The 21800-nt window shown below is 41.2% G+C and overlaps 1 protein-coding gene across 2 annotated transcripts in view; it reads right to left on the bottom strand.

The window, feature by feature from the left end:
- Positions 1 to 21800, bottom strand: part of ITGBL1 (integrin subunit beta like 1) — a 203457-nt gene that overhangs the window by 13374 nt on the left and 168283 nt on the right. The window lies entirely within an intron of this gene.

Genomic DNA, 21800 nt, shown 5'->3' on the forward strand with positions numbered 1-21800 from the left:
GTCAGAACCTCCCAGAAAGTGAGAGGAGTGGGAAAAGAGTGTATTCAGAGTGCCTAAGCCAGCTAGATAATACTAAGCAAGAGCTAAATGTCTGAGCTTGGGTAAAGTAGAGATTAAATAGTTTGGGATAAGATGGCAGAAGAGAGGGAACTGAGTTCAGGCTGTCCTCTTGATTGCTTGTTATGGCATATGTGAAGATGTTTTTTGATAGAGCTTACCAAGGTGAAGGAGAACTTTTCTACCTGTTTGGATGGAAAGGTTAAAGGAGTGGACTGTGCTGTAGTGGAGTTGTTGCTTTGCCATGTTTGTTACTTTGCTGCATTGTTGCTTTATGGCATTTCCAAGTGTTTTGCCAGCTGTGCCTGCTAAGTTATCCTGGCTTCTGCCAGTGGCTTTTTTGAATCATTGGTTATTGAATCTGACAGGGCTTTCGGACTTTTGGCTGCTTTCTAGAGGAGAGATAGGACCTGCAGGATTGGTCTCAGTCAGTGGTGATTGGGGAGAAAAGGTCCCGCCCTCAGCCCAGAGTGCTGCAGAATATGATGCTCTCTCCTATTTAACATGAGGCTGCTGGGTGAGTTTATCCACTGCTATTGTAACTGACGAGACCCAATTATATATCACAGTCACTGGCAAATTAAGCAGTGCTGTGAATATCATATCCTGGTGCCTGAAGGCTGTGAGGGTCTGGATGAAGTACAATAGGCTTCAGCTGAACCCCGGCAAGACTGAGCTTTGGGGCCTATCAGTTTTAGGATTATGTCATCTTTGTTGCTGGATGGGTTGCACAGCTTTATGCTGTGCACTAGTTGCGCCCATTCCTAGATTGTGAGGCTCTGCTCACAGTCACTCATGACCTAGCTACCTCTAGGTTAGATTACTGTAATGTGCTGCCCTTGAAGAGTATCTTCAGCTAGTACAGAATGCAGCGGCACAGTTATGTGTGTTCCCAGAAAACCACACGTCACACCTCTGCTCTGTGAGCTGTATTGGCTACTAGTTTGATTCTGGGTCCAATTCATAGGGTTGGTGTTAACCTTTAAAACTCTTCATGGCATGGGAGCAGGTTATCTGAGGGACTGCCTCTTTCTGATTAAGTCAGCCCATCCCATTAAATCTGGCAGAGAAAGCATGCTACAAGTAGCTTCTGCTAGGAACCTAAATTTGGTGTGTCTAGGGTATCACCCTTCCTTACCATGGCACCTACCTTATGAAATATTCACCCCACCAACCAAAGTCAGGTTAGCTCCATCCCTGTTAATGTTCTGGAAGACCCAGTTATGCCACCCGGCTTCGCATAGAACCAATAACATCTTAAGATAGTTCCACTATTGATATATTCATTCTCTCTCTGTCTATGGTTTGTACATTTTACATTTTACTATATTTTAATCTCAATAATTTGTTTTATATTTGATAATGATTGTATTTATATAATTGTTGTCTTTATTTTAGAACAATAATAGCTGAAGAAACAGTAGACCGTCTGGTTAGCTGCTGCATGATCATGCAGATTGACTACAAACAACAGCATGACAAGGTAGCAACAATATTGCATTGGAAGGTATACAAGAAATACCATTTACCTGCAAGCAAGAACTATGACACCATAAAACAGAGAAAGTAATAGAAAATGCAGAGACTAAAGTGCTCTGGGACTTTAGAATTCAAACAGACAGCACCTACTGCATAATGCACCAGACTTAACAATTGTCAATAAGAAAGAGAAAAAAGCCTAGATAGGATGCCAGTACTTGGAGACACCAGAATAGAAGAGAAAGAACAGGATAATATAACAAAATACAAAGACCTGCAAACAGAAATAGAACAGCTATGATAAAAGAAAGCAAATGTAGTATCAATAGTCATAGGCACTTTGGGTGCAATCCTGAAACAACTACCAGTAGAGCACCACTTGAATACCATCAGCATTAATAAAGTCAGCATCAGTCAATTGTAAAAGGCAGCTTTACTCGGAACAGCTTATATCCTGTGACGATACCTCTAATACCACAAAACATCAATATTTTGCAAGACAAAATGTGCTTCGGTCCTTTCCTCTTTTATCTTCCTTCTTGCCCTGGGATCAAGCCTCTTTTATCTGATTGTTGCCTTAGTAACGGATCTTCCCTCTGTCCTTCAAAGCCATCCTCTACACTCTTCACATAAACAAATCAATAAAATTAAGGGCAGTGAAACTAGGAGAAGTCTGTCAATCAAACAGGAAAGTTATGTGGACTATATTAGATAGATAGCATAAGATTCCCCATAATTTATAACTATATTTATAGTTATATAAATATATAGTGATATATATATTATCTCTCTAGATATAAGTAGAGGTATCTACAGGTATAGATCTATGATCACTTCTACTTAAAGCAAAGGGGAAATATACGGTATATATATATATATATATATATATATATATATATATATATATATATATATATATATATATGCATAATTGCTATATGGGAAATGGACTTTAGTACGGTCCTTTGACATGTTGAAAGAAAAATCAAAGCTAAAGAGCTGGAGTTAACATCTCATGGATTGAAGGCTCTCCTTGGCTTGTTAGTGGTCATTAGGGCAGTGGTTAAAAAGTGGGCTGAGGAAGGTTTAAAAAATGAGGAGGAGAATACATGAGAAGAATTAAAGATAACATTTTTGACTTAAAGGTAATAATATTAAATTGTTAATTCAGTTACTTCCCTTGTATACTTTGTTATTATATTAAAGATTACTATCTGGCACCAACACCAGTTCTAGGTCCCCCAGCCACAGGCTTTGGAGAGACGCCCTCATCACTGGGCATCAGGTTACGCATTCCTGAATTACACAGAATCATAGCTTTTTTAAAAATGCCATAAATGCAACTCAGTCAATTCAGTGAATTCAAAGAGAAACTGAACCCAATTCACTGAATCTTTTTTTTCCTGTTGAAAAGAAAAGGAAAGTGTTGAGTCCGTGGCGGGAAAACAGACACGAGAAGCAGCTGGAGTTCTCAGTTTCATTTATTCAGCGTTCAGCTTACAGGAAGATGGCTTCAGCCTCGCCCAAACGCCTCGCAGCCTCTTATATAGGCAACTCCCGGGTAAATGGGTTACTTTTCCCGCGCCAGCACCTGCGCATGCGCACGGCGCTGGCGACAGCCTGTCTGGTCCCGGGCAGCTTTGCACCTGCCCGGGACTGCCTGCAAACGCCCGAGCCGTTTGCAAGGCTCGGGACATAACACCCCTTTCCCCCGGGCTAAAACTACTACCAACATACAACATTTATTTTATATGACATTTTGCTCCCCAGTGCTCCCACTGATTACTGGCTTTTGCCTTGCCAGCAATGTTATGTAATCTTCTAGATACTTAGGAGATTTCTTTGCTCTCTGTGACCTTCTTAGCTCTGGGTTACTGGCATAAGTCCCCTGACTGGAGGGAGGCGTGAGCCTGTTCTCTCTATTGTGCCCTGGTGTCTTCCAAGGACTGTGCCCCGATGCCTGGCCTGCTTGCTTGCCCACCGGGTGACTCCCTGGCTGGAGTAGGCGTGAGTGCCTGTTGTGTGGGTAAGCTCCATGACTTTCTTTTCGGAGCAATTGCAGAACCTTGGGACGAGCCGTTTGTGGCTCCCTCAGTGGAGATGGGCAGTAGCTCTTGCCCTTCCCTTTGCTCCAAAGGGTCCCCCTCCCCCCCTGGAAAAGACCCAGGAGTCTCAGCAGAAAAGTCTCGCCTAGAGCGAAGTTGGTCGATGTGCCGACGCAGGACACGACCGTTGTCCAGGGCAACCTCGTAGGAGAGAGGACCTGTGATCCTGGACACAGAAGCGGGGACCCATGTATGACCAGGCCCGTAATTGCGAGCCCAAACCGGGGCACCCACAAGTAGTTGTCTAGGTGCCCTAGGATGTGAGGTAGATGAAGGCAGTCTGTCCGGATGCAACCGGTCAAGTCTAGTAGTAAGTTGGTGCCCCCAACGAAGTTCAGCTGGACTTCTCCCTGTAGAAGTGGACGGTTGTGGTGCGATAAGAAAGGAGAAAGTCAGCCAACCTGTGATGCCAGTCCCCGAGGTGAGTCTCTTCAAGGCGTCCTTTGCGATGCGCACCATGCGTTCAGCCATACCGTTGGTGGACGGGTATAAAGGCGCAGACGTGGCATGGACGAATCAGGTTGCCTGTAAGAAAGCTTGGAATTCGGAGGAGGGAGGAGGTGAATTGAGGGCCGTTGTCGGACACAATGACATCTGGCAGCCCGTGTGCAGCAAAAATCCCCCTCAGTACCTGAATAGTCTTTGCAGTGGTGGTGGATGAGACAGGCACAACCTCAAGCCATTTTGAATGGCTGTCAACAAGGACCAAGAAGAACTGGCCCTGAAAGGGCCCAGCGTAGTCAATGTGCACCCTAGACCATGGGGACTGTGTTTCCTCCCATCTATGCACAGGAGCTTGGGGCATCTCTGGGCGAGATCATTGGCACAGGTGGCATGCGTGCACCTTAGCCTCAATATCTTTATCTAAAGCAGGCCACCACAAGTGGCTGCGCGCAAGAGCCTTCATACGAACAATGCCAGGATGACCCTCGTGGAGGGATTCTAAGACCCTAGTCCTCATTGAGGTGGGAATGACAACTCTGTTTCCCCAAAGCAGACAACCCTGAGAAAGGGACAGTTCGTTTCTTTTGGACCAGAAACTCTGAAACTCAGGACTAGGGCAGTGCTCAGGCCACCCGGACAGGACCCAGGAGCGGACACGTGAAAGTGTGTGATCTGTACCTGTTTCAGCGGTAACATCCCTGGCACTAAGAGGGAGCTCGGGCAAGGCTTGGATTGATAGAATGTTGACAGCTGGCGCGGGGTCAGCTTCTACTACTGGCAGAGGCAATCTACTGAGGCCATCAGCATGGCCCATTTCTTTCCCAGGCTTGTGGAGTAATGAAAAATCATATGCAGACAAGAAAATAGACCACCTAAGCATTCTAGGGGAAATGATGTGGGGAGTCTGCTTACGTGTGGTAAACAGTCCCAGCAGAGGCTTATGGTCAGTGAAGACCGTGAAATGCCTGCCATATAGAAAATCGTGGAATTTTTTAATTCCAGCAACAACAGCCAGAGCCTCCCTGTCTATCTGAGCGTAGTTGCGCTCGGCAGAAGACAGTGTTCTGGAGTAGTATGCAATAGGAACCTGAGTTCCATCAGACCTGAGGTGACTCAGGACAGCTCCAACCCCGTAGGGGGACGCATCACAAGCGATGCACACAGGGAGAGACTCGTTGAAATGTGCAAGAACACTGTTAGAAGTGAGCAAGGCCTTGACTTCTTTAAAGCAAGCCTCATGCGCTTGTGACCACAGCCACACAGCCTGTTTGTCTAGTAGCCTGTGAAGAGGCTCAGCTACACTAGCTTTATGTGGAAGAAAAGAATTGTAGAAATTCAGGAGGCCTAGAAAGGCCTGAAGTTCGGCCTTAGACTTTGGCCTGGGTGCATCTAAAATAGCAGTTAGTTTGGATTCAGCAGGATGAATCCCAGCAGCATCAATTTTGAATCCCAGAAATTCAGTAGAAGGCACCCCAATCTGGCATTTGTCTTTTCTGAGCTTGAGGCCTGATTTCCTGAATCTTAACAGGACAGCCCTAAGCCTTTCAGCTAGAATGTGTGTGGAGTCTCCTGCAATCAAGACATCGTCAAAGTAGGGGCAGACCCCTGGTATACCTCGTAGTGTGTTTTCCATAACGCTTTGGAAAATCCCAGGAGCGACATTCACTCCAAACTGTAGCCTTTTTACTTTAAAGGCTCCCCTGTGGGTCACAATGGTCTGAGCTATGGCAGCATCATCATCAACAGGCAGCTGTTGATATGCTTGAGCTAGGTCAAGCTTTGCAAAAACACGCCCCCCCTTGAGAGAGGCCAGATGTGACTGACCACAGGAACAGGATAGGCATGTTGCTGCAATGCCTTATTGAGTGTGCATTTGTAATCAGCACAAATGCGAATGTCCCCATTTGCCTTTAGAGGCGTGACAATGGGGGTCTCCCACGGGCTGGAATCAACAGGTTCTAGGATTCCCTGTTGGATTAGTTTGTCTAGTTCAGTGTCAATCTTACTTTTTAAAGCAAAAGGGACCCTTCTTGCTTTAATCCTAATGGGAGTGACAGTGGGTCTAGCTTTAAGGACACAGGTGGTCCTTTGAATGTGCCCAGCTGGGGGCTGAAAACATCTGCAAATTCTGTGCAGACTTCCTGTAGGTCGAGTGTTTGTAAGCTATTGAGTCCTGTGACGTGTATCCCCAGGGCCTCAAACCAATCGAGTCCTATGAGACTCGTTCGTTCACCCCCTACTACTAATAAGTCTAGTGGACCTTCAAAACTCTTGTATTGCACGTTAAGGGTGGCCTCCCCCTTAACACACACTCTTGAGTTCTGAAAATCTGTTAATACAATATCAGAAGGCCTTAACTTGGCCTTAGACCCACTTCTGGAACAAATCTTCCTAAATGTATGCAATGAAATGATGGACAGGGCAGACCCTGTGTCTAGTTCCATAGATAATGGAACCCCTTGTAGCTTCACGTTGAGTGACAGCTTTTTCTTCATGGGCTTGTGTGTGCCTGTTCTACAGATGCTTCTTCGCGAAGCGCAAAAACCTACCCTATTCTGGCTGGGGAATCTGGTACCCTTCAGGCGTTCTTCTTGGGGTTGTGCCTTTCGTCGGCCCAGGCACACAGCTGCAATGTGCCCTTGTTTACCGCATGCCCGGCAGGTAGCGGAGCGGAACTTGCAGTCGGTTCTCCTGTGGCGACCTCCACAGCCGATGCACTTGAGCGGAGCCGAAGAGCTTCCCTTCTGGTTCTCTTCCTTCGCGGGGTGTAGACGGTCGACTTCCTCGTCCGGATCCTCCTCGGAGTTTCGTCGGACGTCTTCCTGGTGCACGGACGCACCCTCTGCACTGTTTCTGATCGGCCGCATGTTTTTGACGGCGCCGCCTGCTGCTTCTTCTGCGGTGACTTCCCTTAAGGCGTCTTGGAAGGATAATTCTTCCTTTGCGAAAAGTCTCTGTTGTAGCTCGCGATGCCTTAACCCGCACACGAATCGGTCCCTCAGTCGTTCCTCGAGGTCCTTGAACTCGCAGGGCTTGGCGGCCTTCCGTAACGCGGCGATGTATTCCTTGGCTGACTCACCGGACCGTTGATCCCTTTGTTCGAAGGTGTGGCGCCATGAGATAACGGACACCTTGGGATGGAAATGCTCCTTCAGCAGCTTCTTCAGGTCTGCGTAGCTTACAGACTCTACTGGGACAGGTGCTGCAAGGTTTTCTGCGATTTCGAAGGCGTCTTGGCCGCAAACGCAAAGCAGGGTGGCCGCCTTCAAGCTATCTTCCCTCACTTGGTTTGCCTTGAAGTAGTTCTCCATTCTGGATACGTAGGACTCCCACCGCTCTGGATGTGAGACGTCGAATTCCGAAAGCCTTCCGATTTTCGCCATCTTCGGATCTTCAGGAGACGGGTCTATCAGCCAGCCTACCCCCGAATGCGCACCGGATTGGCGGGCAGCTGCCGAGTCGACGCCGTTCCTCTTTCGCCGCTCAGGACTCCTTGGGTAAGCTTACACTTCTTCCTTTCCAGGTAGTGCAAGGCATCCCACCTTCGTCGCCAGTGTTGAGTCCGTGGCGGGAAAACAGACACGAGAAGCAGCTGGAGTTCTCAGTTTCTTTTATTCAGCGTTCAGCTTACAGGAAGATGGCTTCAGCCTCGCCCAAACGCCTCGCAGCCTCTTATATAGGCAACTCCCGGGTAAATGGGTTACTTTTCCCGCGCCAGCACCCGCGCATGCGCACGGCGCTGGCGACAGCCTGTCTGGTCCCGGGCAGCTTTGCACCTGCCCGGGACCGCCTGCAAACGCCCGAGCCGTTTGCAAGGCTCGGGACATAACAGAAAGCATAGTCTAATACATGCAGTCCATAACTTATAAACCAGTTGTTTAATGGTCAGAGTGATGAAAGGCTTGTAAAGGATGCCTCTGGCTATCATAAAATGCCATGCTGATACCCTTACAACTTTATAGTTATGGCTCACATTTACAACTAGTTGCAGCATCCTGCAGTCAGGTTAGCACAATTTGCAATATTTTTTTGCTGGTTTCTGGTGGTTTTTGCTGGTTTCTGGCAAAAAAACCTCCCACATTTATGACCGTGTGATTCATTTAACTGCTGCAAAAACAGTTATACAACTGAGTCCTTTAAAATGAGTGGCTTGAGTTACAAATATTATGACCAAAATTCCGATCCCAATCGTAAGTCAAGGGCTACATCTGCCCCAAGAAGCCGATCGCTGAAAGGCACAAAAGAAGCACAGTCAGACAATACAAAATTAAATTTCAAGTGACTTTATAAAAGAGGCTGGCATTCTGGACCTATGTAATTTGAAGAACAACAAAACAGGAGGGCAAATTTCCAGGACCCACAGTAAGGAATTTCAACAGCTTTACTACTTTATCAAATATGTTTGGCCAAGCTTTGCAATGTTCAAAGCACTCATTTGATGAGGTCATAATCATTAAGTTATCAGAGGTTCCTGTCAAGTTGAAAAGGGATCAGGACTTCACCCCTACTTGGTTCCTTTTGCTGGAGTAATAGGTTTGCCATAGCAACGTTTTTGCGGAGGGAGCTTCCTGAATTGGCTTTGGAATACAAAGCTCGCACAAACAAATGCCTGTTTTTAATCAGTCCATTTCATTAATCTCAATTGTATTCCAAGTCCAGTTCATCATTCTCTTGATTTCCAGGAACTAGATTTTTGCCTATTTAATGTTGGCCATCTATGCTTAAAATCTTGCTTTGTATTGCGAGTCAGAGAATTCCTAGGAATTCTGAAGTAATAAAACCTGTAAAAAAAATTAAGTTACAAAATGTTCAACATGTCTTCTTCCCCAGTTTTCCTGCTTACACCAAGTTTTGCACTACCACCTTCTTCATAACCACACATGTCATTCTGTTTTAATTTCGGAATCCTGTGCTCCTTAGGATTTTTTTCTTCAAGTTTTGTTGTAATTCTTTTTTGTTGTTGTTTTGTTTGGGGCTAGGGGTGGATTTTTCTTTTCTTTTCTTTTCTTTGGTAATTCTGTAAAAATTTCAGGGATCCTTCTTGTATGGGATATACAATTTTGGAAACCTGTGCACCATCATTTATAATTCGCAGGTTATACATGGAAGAAACTAGACTAAATAAATATGCAGGTTTTTTTTAAATTAAACTTCAGAGACATCTCTTATATACGTAATGACAGAAGCGAATATGTGTTTTTTCTGATGCATATGACTAAGAGATTATGGAATGATGTCTGCATTGGAAGTTGGTGAAGGTTGGTGAAGTGGTTTCTACAAAAAAAATATATTTTGCAAATAGGAGAATTTTGTTCCTCATAGCAGGATTAAAAAGTCATATTCTTTACACTCAGAGGCCTTGAAGACACCAGAAATATCCAAGCTGCTGTACATGAAGAAAAGAAGAAACTACAACTTAAGTGAAATAATTATTTATTAATTTAATAATTCCATTTGTATTCCACCTTTCTTTCCATTCCATCATTCTAAGCATTAAAAATTAAACATAATCTTTTACATTCTGTAGAAAATAATTAACTTGTTCTTAATTAGAACTGAAATGGCCAGAGTAAAAAGGAAAGTCTTGATTTCTTTCCAATTAGAAAAATTGGGAACTGAACATAACTGCTAAGGGAATATATGACAATAGCACTTAGACTTATATACCGCTTCACAGTGCTTTACAGCCCTGCTAAGCGGTTTACAGAGTCAGCATATTGCTCCCAAAAGTCTGGGTCCTCATTCTACCGACTTTGAAAGGATGGAAGGCTGAGCCAACCTAGGTCTATGACAATTCACTAGGGCCAACTCGCCATGGGATGACTCGCTGCGGGACAAGAGTTACACTAATATCAAAGAAATGGTGGAATAAAGTCATTAAAGAAAGAACAAAAAAGGAGGGACAGAATAAAATGTGAATGACAAAAATTAAAATATTTTTTTATTTATTATAAATAATTAAATTGAACTGTTAAATTGTCCTGCAAGTTGGCCATGGCGAGTTGGCCGCAACAAGTTGGCTGTGGTGAATTGTCCCACTCTGAGTCAACCTTGAGCCGGTGAGAACTGAACTGCTGGTAATCGGTAGAATTAGCCTGCAATACTACATTCTAACCACTGTGCCACCATGGCTGTGCCACCATATATGGCATCATTTGGGAACAAGGCAGGAGATAGCTGCCATTAGTGTGACCAACCAAAGGATCTGGAAAAGCGAGGACACCTTTTAGAAGATTTCCACTGACAATAGGCAAGTTGAGTTAGAGAGTCCCTATGCAGCACTTTCAACATGAGCAAACTATGCTTCCAATATTGTGCAGGTTGCACATATCCTCTAGCCTTAGCACTGTAGGACAATTTATTTCTACAAAGCCAAAGAAGAGATGTTTGCAAAACAAAGGCTTCCACACTTGAACATCTGCATGAATAAATATTTACTGGTAGGTCCTAGTTTTGTTTTGTGGGTTTTTTCCCATTACAATTGATATGTTAAAGGAAAACCCATTTTACTACTACCATACATGTGTACATGCAGGACATCATTTATTAATTCTACCCATTTGATGGAAAGCCCCCACACTGTAGTTTTAGGAACAAGATGTTTCCTGAACACAACTGAGGTATACAATTGTATGCAGTGTAGCAGCACAAATCTCTCGTTGAAAAGGTTTAGATCTGGCTACTTTAAAAATGAGGTGAATATTCTTGCTGTTTAATTCCAATAACAATCACTGAATCCTGAACACATTGTAGGTCTTTTTGAACTCAGTGAAATCTATTACTTCATAAATACACCTGCTGCTTGGATGTATCCTATGGCCAGATGAGGGCATTCTGAGAGCCATGGGATTATATGGATTTCCATCTCTACAAGCAGACTGCAATCAGAAGGTGAGATTCAATGTTCAAAATTTCCATTGCTTTACTAGAAACCACCACTGTCAATGTCTAACAACAGGCATCTGAAAGAGGTGCTTAAGAGGGCAGTTGCCCCTCATCCTGAAAACTCCCGTGATTCCATCACAATGGAGACTAAAAAAAAAGGCCTCTGAGATATGCCAGTTGTGAATTATAGGACACATGGATCTGAAAGAGCCAGAGGCTCATTTCTCTTGCATGCTTCCAAACGGAAACAAAACTTTTTCCACTTAAGAATTGGGATATGAATTTTGATAAAACAAACAAACAAACACGTAACGCCTTGCCTTCCATCTTGGCCAATGCTAAGCAGAGACTCTAGGGCTTGGAGGTCTCATTCCTTTCTTCACCCAACTTCAAGCTGCTGGTCTTTTCTCTAATAGCAATTGCGTGCCAGAGACCAGCATGATGACCACAATGCTTGATATAGATGGCGGTGCAGAGAAGAGCAACAAAGATGATTGGGGGGACTGGAGGCTAAAACATATAAAGAATGGTTGCTGGTATGACTAGCTTAATGAAGAGAAGGACGAGGGGGGACATGATAGCAGTATTCCAATATCTCAGGGGCTGCCACAAAGAAGAGGGAGTCAAGCTATTCTCCAAAGCACCTGAAGGCAGGACAAGAATAATGGATGGAAATTAATCAAGGAGGGAACCAACCTAGAACTAAGGAGAAATTTCTTGACAGTTAGAACAATTAATCAGTGGGACAACCTGCTTCCAGAAGCTGTGAACGTTCCAACACTGGACATTTTAAAGAAGAGACTGGGCAGCCATTTGTCTGAAATGGTATAGGGTTTTCTACCTGAGCAGGGGGTTGGACTAGATGACCTCCAAGATCCCTTCCAACATTATTATTATTATTATTATTATTATTATTGTTGTTGTTGTTGTTGTTGTTGTTGTTGTTGTTGTTATAGTTTTGTATTTATGGCACTTCAGGAGAACAATATTAAATTATAACAGACATTTATGAAGTTTCAGGATATTAACGTTTCCGGGGGGGGGGAAGATGTATCTCCCACTTACTGTATTCCCACCTGCAAAGACAAAGTTTTCATTATTTCTATGTGCAAATGTTCACTTGATATTTAAGGACAAAGTAACATGTAGCAATGGCTATGGCATTTTAGGTCCCTTATTGTATGTACTACACTATAATATTATGCTGCCATACTCCATTGTTGAGCTTTTAAAAATGCACAAATTGCTGAAAATGCCTGGTGATAAGAGCAACTTTAAATATAATGCTTACGCAGAATCATTAATTATATGTATTTTGAACCAATTGCTAGGTGGAGTATATAGAAGATAATAGAACCCCATTTGTAAACTCTTAATTTTGATTTAAATACAGCATGCTCAAAATCTTCCTGTATAATTTACAAGAATTTCTACATCCTTACATTGTCTGTGGATTGCCACAGTTAAATGACAGTAGGATGGGCTCTCTAAATAAACCATTATTTCTTTTACATTTCTAAAACACGCATGCTTTCACAACTCTTTTCATGCAACTTTCACCTGCACCCAGCTGTAACAACAAAAGGAAAATTTGGTTTTACATAAAGTATTGGAGGTCAAGTTATAGCACCTGCTATACAAATCTAACCCAGTTTTCACATTAACAGAATGCTTTGCATGTCCTCGTGTCAGCGCAGTTGTGCAGATTGCACAGGAATTAAGAGAAAGGGTATAATCATTGCAATAGAGAATAACACTTTGTGATCTGAATGTTAGGTGCTCTTTAAAATGCCCCCCATCTCATTCCCATTAGTAGGGATGATGACAATATTAAAACAATTTTGGTTGGAAATAATCATCTGCCTTTTAAAGAAACACTGAGCTAATTTATTAACCAATTTAAATCTACTGAAATATTAAATAATGAAGAAAGTAAAAAATAGCTTAAATACATATAAAATTTATTGACTTTTTTATTTGCTTGTTTGCTTAGTAAATTGCTACCTAGAGCCACTGAATTGTTTTGGGCAGCTTACCAAAATAAGCAAATAAACAATGGATCTAACCATGTAAACTACAAATTGTAAAAGGCCTGGATGAAAATAAATGTTTGGAAGTTGTTCTTATACCTAATAGTTGCGTGATCCTTCCTCAAAAAGCAGAATTAATTGGCAGAGTCTCCAGCGCGATCTGTGAAAATGTCTCTGGGATGAAATGTGGTTTTAACTCTACAAGTCCTGCAAGTAATCGAAGCTGGGCAAAGTTTTGTACATTTAGAGCAGGGGTCCCCAAATCTCCAGGCTGCAGCTCACTATTGTGCAAGTGGAGCTTCACACGGGAGCACAAACGCCCTCTGCTCAAGCACTTTCTGCTCGCAGAGTGGAGCTCCGCATGTGAGCATAAGCACCCTCCACCACTCACATGCCCCCACCACCGCCAGGCCAGGCCTCCACACTAGAAAGGTTAGGGACCATTGACTTAGAGTAAAAACTGGAAGTAAATAACAATGAGTTGCAATTGTTAGAAAAAAGACCAACAAAAGGAAGCTGTATTGTCTAAAATAAATAAATAAATAAATAATGAAAATATCTTTAAAAATTACAAAAAAATAGATACAGTTTTACAAAATTCTAGATTATGGCTTTTTCACCCAGATGCTACAAAAGCCAAAACTGGATTATGATGGGAAGAAAGGCTGGGATGTATACTTGGCATCTCAAGTATCTCAAGAGCTACATTCAAAAAAGGACCTCTCTTAAGTTTATATCAGTTTCTGGCTGTACCCAGGAACCAAAATAGCTTTTTAAAAACATGAATTCTTCACCTCCTAATTAAACCTGCAATTACTTATTCTATGTATGTATAAACTAAGATTATTATGACAACCTGTGGTATCAGAGTATGTAGTCCTCTGAAAAACATGGGTACAGCTCTCTGAGTCCACTGAATACTTGCTACTGAATAGAAATTGTCTATCTAATATAGGAATTCTGGGAGTTGAAGTCCACAAGTCATAAAAGAGCCACAGTTGCCTACCCCTGATCTAATAGAAGTGGGAAATATACAGTACAGGAGAATAATTGTATTAAATGCTGTTAATCAATACAATTTAGCTTTGTCCTGATTCTGCGTGAATTTCAGAATTATAGAGTTGGGTCACTGAATGCAGTTCTCTATAAAAGTCAGGAATGCAAGTTAAAGCATTTGTGGCAGATGGCTATTTAGCCTCTTCTTAACGAAAGGAAGCTTTTCCTAGCATTCATTTGGAATCTGCCTCCCTATAACTTAAATGTATTATTCCATATCATGCTGGGAAGGGGCCACCCTATTACCCACTGGGTGGACACAGGGATGACCTTAGCAGATCTAAAGGACACAATGTGAGACAGAGGGGTATGGAGTGTGCTGATCCATTGAGTGGCCGAGGGTCAGGCATGACTGAATAGCTGGCAATAACCACAACCATGCATTTTAGAACAACAGAGAAAAGGTCTTTCATTTTTTTTCTAGCTTCTTTTCAGATATTTGAAGACTGCTAACCTATCTCCCCTTAATTTGTCTTCATACTTAGTTTATATTTATACTTAGTTCAGCATAATAAATACACTAAGCTACTTTACTTGATTATGGCAAGGATTAGGATTGGCAGTGTTGGCAGACAACCAATATGCTCAAAGCTCTCTTTTGGCACACTTTGGATATCTTATCCTACTGAACTTTATTTTCCCCTAGATTGTAAAATTATATTGAAATAAATCATTGGTGGGAAAGCAAATTTAGCATTGCCTTTATTTACCAGAAGGTCTCTAAACTATACTGTATATAAAAAATGCTATATAGACTACAAACATGGTGGATGACATTAGTTTTTTGCATTGTTTGGAAGTGCACCTAGCAGAATCGCACCACTTGTGTCTGTGCCATTTTTTTCTCCTCAAAAAAAGGACATTTCCCTCTGCTTTTTTTTCTCCGAAGGGAAAAACCTGTCTCTGTCTTTTTTTCTCAAACAAAACCTATCAAGGGTAGGGGTGGGAGGAGAGATGGGGAAGATATATCACCAAACTTTTTTGAGTTAAAAGTATTGTTCTTTTTTTCTTGCAAATAAGGGTCATCTGAGGACACAGTATGAGGTCACCTGAGTGTCATATCATTAGATGATCATTCTTTTGCTCATTCTGCCCACAATCTGGAGTTTGATCCTGATCGGCTCAAGGTTGACTCAGCCTTCCATTCTTCTGAAGTCTGTAAAATGAGGACCTCCTAGATTGTTGTGGGATCAATATGCTGACATTGTCCATCACCCAGAGAATGCTGTAAAGCACTATGGAGCAGTATATAAATCTAAGTACTATTGCTATTCTTTGAAAGAAAAGAAAAAAAAACAGTAGATAAATGTGTGTTCATGTTGACAATCAGTTTGTGATGAAGTAATATTTCCTCACAGATCTTTGGGACAGATCTTTATCTTGCCTTTATTATTTTTATCAATAACTCAAGGCAGCGAACATACAGTACTTAATATGTCTTCCTCCTCCTATTTTCCCCCACAACAGGAATGTTAGGCTGAGAGAGAGTGACTGGCCCAAAGTCACCCAGCTGTCTTTCATGCTTAAAGCAGTACTGGAACTCACAGTCTCCTGGTTTGTAGCCCGATGCCTTAATGGCTGGGTCAAACTGGCTCTCTCTCTTTTGGAATCAGAACCTTGACATCCGCATCCCCTGGGTTCTCTGTGATCTAGAGAGAGAAGAACCTCTCAAGGAAGGTTCTGCAAAAAACCTGGCCTGATTCACACCATCTTCTCAGGGAGCCTCTTGTTCCTTTGGGCTTTTCTGAATTCTCAACAAGAAGAGAAGCAGTCAAGAGCAGAACATTAAGACACTAATAGGAGCCATTTTTATTGTTCTGCATCAGACCAGCTACCGGCCTTCTTCCTTGTCCCCTTCAACTGAGCGTTGAGGGCAGTGGGGTTGAGGGAATAAACTGTTTCTCAAGGGCAACATTTAGAAAAACAAAGAATGCAACAAAGCATTTTTTTTATCTAAGCAGGAAGGAGCTCAGCTACACAGATGCTTGCCTCAAGAAAGGTATATGTAGTGAGGATATGCCTGATTTTCCAGATCATAATAAACCAATCAAGCAGCATTCCCTCAATCTGATCAATGGATTATAAAAAAAGCAAATTTAGTTGTGTTTTATCTCCTAAAATGGCATGGGTCCCTAATAAATAAATAAATAAATAAATTACTGAGCCATCAAATCGTAGTATATGACGGTGACAGTGAGAGAAAGGATTTTGGGGGCGGAGCCTTTATTTGCTTGTTACTAGACAGGAAACAGAAACAAGCTAATTTTGGCTTCAGTTAAAGTTCCTTTTACCAAGGAACCTAAATCAAAGCCTCCCGCTTTGCTGTTGAATATTTTTCTCTTTCTTATCTTGTTATTTCTTAGCAATTAATTCCTAAAGAATAGATCCAATTTCCTGTCTCACTGAATAATAACTTAACAAGCTAGAGAGATAGGAAACCAACTAGTTCATATTTCCCTTAGTAACAACCAATGCATTAGTGCCAACCTTTTGGAGGTGTTTTCCTTATCCAAGGATGTGAATAAATTATTATCTACCAATGATTATACACTGGTTTATGTCAAAGATGTGTAAAAGCCCTGTTAAGCTTTGGAAAAACCAAAGGAATATCAAAAAGACATTTACTACACAAAAGCCTTTGATTGTGTTGTTCATGACTAGCTCTGGAATATCACCATATCCCATCTAGTTCATTCAGTCATTTTACTCTGATCAGGTAGCCACTGTAAGAACAGACTATGGAAAATGGTTCAGAATTGGAAAACGCACTCGGCAAGGTTGCGTCTTGCCACCTATATTATTCAACATGTACATAGAAATAATTACGAGAAATGCACATTTGGAGGAATCTACCTTTGGGGTTAAAATCGGTAGTAGGGATATTAATAACCTCAGATTATTGCTCATGGAAAGCAAGGAGGATGTGGAGTGGCTAATCCTGATAGTCAAAGATGAAAGTGAAAAATTCGGACTGCATCTTCACATCAAAGAAGACAAAAATTATGACAACTGCAAAGAACACACAGCTCAGAGTGTAGATCAATAATGAGACCATTGAAACAGTAAAGGAATTCATCTCCCTCTGAAATTGACCAAAGTGGTGATTGCAACCCTGAGATCAGAAGGCGTATAGCACTTGGAAGAATTGCTTTGTCCAGCATGAATAACATCTGGAAGAGGAAAGATATCAGCCTCACAACCAAATGCAGATTAGTTAACGCAATAATTTTTCCAATTGCTACTTATGGCTATGAAACTTGGACTCTGAAATAGGCAGATGGGAGAAGGGTGGGCACCTTTGAACTGTGGTGCTGGAGGCGACTATTATGCATCCCATGGACTACAAAAATCACAAGTAAAGAAGTCCTCACCAAAAATATCACTTGAAGCCAAGATTGCCAAACAGAGGCTGTCGTACCTTGGTCGTGTTATGAGAGATGACTCACTAGAAAAACCAATCATGCTGGGAGTGATCAATGGAAAAGGGAGAAAGAGCTACCCTAGTACCAGTTGGCTGGACACTATAAAGGATGATACAGGGATGACCCTGTGGATCTGAAGGAGGCAGTCAAGACAGAGGGGCATAGAGAGTGCTGATCCATAGAGTGGCCGAGAGACGGACACAGCTGAATGGTTGACAGCAATGACAGTGCATGATCTTACTTGAGTTCTTGGTCCTTCCCTCTTGAATCCCTTGGCTGGGTGCCATTCTAGCAGCTGGCATAGGAGAGGGAGGACATAATCTCTAAGCAATTCAGACAAGATCCTGATAGTCCACATTAAAATGCAGCTGGAGTTAAGCTGTTTTGACATTTGGCAGATCACTGCTGCTCTTCCCGCATGTATAGTAGCCAAACTAAAGGCGACAAGACTTCTGTCTAATTTGTTCTCCTTTTGGCAAGGATTCATCTGGCAATGCAATGTGTCAGGTTACTCGCTTGTTTGCTTGCTTCTTTTTTAAGAACGCCCTAGAAAGAAAATGGCTTGTTTGAGGCCAGAAGCCAGGGAGGACAAAGAGTTATCATTCCCACCAGTGAAAAACAGAACCTCTGCCCAAGAACTCAACTATAAAATTGATGCCAAGTTAAAAAAAAAAAAAACCAACTCAATTCTTAGAACAAGTTAACTTTGGCTAACAGGTGCCCATAGCTGATTCTGAACTGGTGTAAAATCTTTGTATAATAGCATCCTTAGGTAGTATAATAGCCTTTGCAGAGAACCACAATAATTCCTGAAAGTTAGCATCCTTTACATGCTGTATATGTCCAAGAGAGATTTTCTTTTAAAATGTTTAGAAATACTCAGATCTAAGCAACCAGTCACTCTCTCTCAGCCCAACCGACCTCACAGGGTTGTGGTTGTGAAGTAAATAGAAGTAGGAAGGATTAAAGCAGTGTTTCTCAACCTTGACAATTTTAAGGCATGTGGACTTCAACTCCCAGAATTCCACAGCCAGCAATGCTGGCTGTGGAATTCTGGGAGTTGAAGTCCACATGCTTTAAAATTGTCAAGGTTGAGAAACACTGGACTAAAGTATTAGGTATGTTCCCTGCCTTGAGTTGCTTATATAGTAATAAAGGTGGTATAAAAAAACCCAAATCAATAGTGAAGGAGCATATAAATATAAATAGAAAGAATGGTGTATCAATGTCTTGTCCTTAGATTTCCCCCCCCCTTTTTTTTTTAATTCAGGGCCAGATTGGATGTGAAGACATTGTGTAGTGTTATTCACATCTCATCTTTTTAAACAATAGTAAATTTATTGGTCATAATGATATAGCATAACATTATATACAATTAAATAATTATAAATAGGTACTGTGGGATATTCTAAACCAGGTTATGGCTGTAATCCCAATCCAAGTTATGGCTGGATCCTGCATACTCATGCCCTGATCATCTCTTGATTGGATTGTTACAATGCACTCTGCATGGGTCTATATTCTCTATAACCTGTGCAGCATTTTTTTTCTAATATGTTTTCATATGAATAACTATATTGCTCAACAGTCTGCCGACTGGGCATATGAGTTTGTGTGGGTGTAACAAGCTCCTGGATCTCTAAGGAAGAAGATGGTTTCCTTAAAATCAAGCTGACTGAGATGGAAATGCTTAGAGAGGCAGAGAGGAATGCAGATGAGACTTTCTGGAATATAATAGCTTTGTCCTACTTTTAGGAATGTAGCTCCCTTGCTGGCATGTAAGAGAGAGATTCCCTTAGGACAGGGGTAGACAACCTTGGCTCTTTTATGACTCATGGACATCAACTCCCAGAATTCCTGAGCCAGCTATGCTGAGGGGAAAGGGAGAGATTTCCAAGCTGAGCCATGCTGGCTCAGGAATTCTGGGAGTTGAAATCCACAAGTCATAAAAGAGCCAAGGTTGCCTACTCCTGCCTTAGGAGGAAGTCAATCCTTGGAAAGTAAGCCCTATCCTCTCATATTAAATTCCAAAACTTTGGTATATAATTCAACATCACAGTAACATCTTAACATTTAAAGACTTTCCCATAAATCTACTAATATATCTTAATACACAGTCCCTAAAAGATATTAAATGATCACATGACCATGTCATTTAGTCAATGAACACACAAATATTTCTTACATTTCCACAAAAAAAACCCCGCCGTCCATCCTTTCAAATACAATATACCTATAGTGTAATTTTTCAATAAATCCACCCCAATCTCAAATCTGTAAATAACATTAAATATTTTAAAACATGAAACCATTGTTTTTTTTACTAAAATTAAAAATTATAATTACAATGATAAAAAACTAATACAAATTGAAAAAGAAATGAATAAAAAAATAGAGGTGCAGAAAAGAGAAAAAGGTAGAAAAGAAATAGAAAATAAAAAATGTATGAATATAGTAAAGAAAATGCCAACTGCAGTTTCAGCAAAATGATTGTTCCTTCATCTCCAAGAATTCTAAACCTGTTGGGGGCTGCTGTCTTATGGTCTCCTTATGAGGAGCAACTGTCTGGAGCACTTGTGGATGATCTTAAGTCCTCTCCTTGTCCAGAGAGGAATTATGAAAGCTGGTCTATTCTTCATTCTGCCATGGTTGTTGGCTCTGCTTTTTATGGAGCTGTCTTTAATTCACCATTTCTACCCCAGGTGAAAGTCTGAAGCCACTGTTGTGGCTGTCCTGGAAATCCCAGTTCTTCACTCTGCGTTTGAAATCCCAAAAATGTACAGTTTAAAATATTGAGCTTTTCATAGAGATATGTTGTAATTTTGTTTTTTGTAATGGATTCCATTATGCAAGAAAGCAGCTCAGGTGCCTTTGAGGAAGCCACACATGTAGTACATATTGATCCAATAGAACATGTTTAAGATGGAGATAACCCCACTGTTGTGAATTAGGAAGATTGAATTCAATTTGAAGCTAGAAAAATCCTTAAAATAGTCATTACATAGTAGTTGATTTCAAGTCATAATTTCAGCTTCTACCCAAGTTTTCCAATAAAATGATTTACCACTAATTTCCAAAGTAGAATTCTTCCAAAGTGTTAGATATTCATGAGTCTTGTTATCAAAACTTAATTTACATTTCAATACAGCCCAAACATTTCTCACTGCTTACACCCCTGGAAATAAAACACCTTTTTTGCTATGTGTTGTTCCAAGCACCTTCCATAATAGCAAAGGAAATAGATAATAACTTTCCAACTTAGTTCATAAGGGATAATATGTGACAATACAATCTACTTATCAACCACAAACACAGCTCTTTATATTTTTAATGATCAAATAGCCTACATCTAAAAGTCCTCTTTTTTCTTTTGAAATTTGACTGTTTATCAGGAATTTTGGTTGTATCAAGCAGGGGGGTTGGCAAAAAGAATTATATTGAGAAATTGGAACAATGGTATTATTCCAGATGTCAAGTAACGGTTGTCATAAATACAGTATATGCGCTATCTGTTTGGATTAGGTAATATTTTCTACTAATCCAAGGATGCATTAATATGTGTTACTATGGCAGAGATTCTTGCTATCTTATAATAATATCTTGTTCATATTATAGTAATGAATTAAATGGTAAACTAGTGACTGTTGATAAGTATAAAATATACTTTCCTTCTTAGTTGGTATTTTTAGTTTGTATTGTAATAAAATGCATAGTTACTTCTTCATCTGATGTAAAGACTGTAGGTATCATGCATCATTTAGGTCAGTTTCTCAATCTCAGCAACTTTAAGATGTGTGGATTTCAACTACCTGAGCTGGCTGGGGAAATTCTTGGAGTTGAGGTCTAGATCTAGATAAAGTACTGGGAAATGCTAGGGAAGATGCATTGGTTATGGCCCACGTTGGCATCATTGTCATTTGGAAAATGAAGTCAACTAATTCTAGAAGCCCAAATTATGCAGCTAGAAAGAAGAGTGAAGTCCAAGATTATCAAGGCACATTCATAATAAATCCCATCTGATCATGACCAGGACTAACTAGACAGAGCTCTCAAAATGTGGTTGAGATGATAATGAAAGGAGGAGGGGTTTAGAATTGGAGTTGTAGGCTTTTTGAGTGTGCCTTTGAGTCAGTTTTTGATTTCTGATGGCTTCCTTGGATTTCTTGGCATATTTTTTGGAAATGGTTTGCTATTGTTTGTGTCCTAAAATAGATGGTATTAGAACTAAAAACAGGGGAAGCAATCTAGATTTAATCCTAAATAGTATGATATGTAAGAGTTATAAAATTCATAGGACCAAAATGCGACCAAAATGCTATTAC

Source organism: Crotalus tigris, unplaced genomic scaffold, assembly GCF_016545835.1.
Source record: "Crotalus tigris isolate CLP2741 ecotype Arizona unplaced genomic scaffold, ASM1654583v1 scf7180000017685.4511686, whole genome shotgun sequence".
NCBI classification, from domain to species: domain Eukaryota; kingdom Metazoa; phylum Chordata; class Lepidosauria; order Squamata; family Viperidae; genus Crotalus; species Crotalus tigris.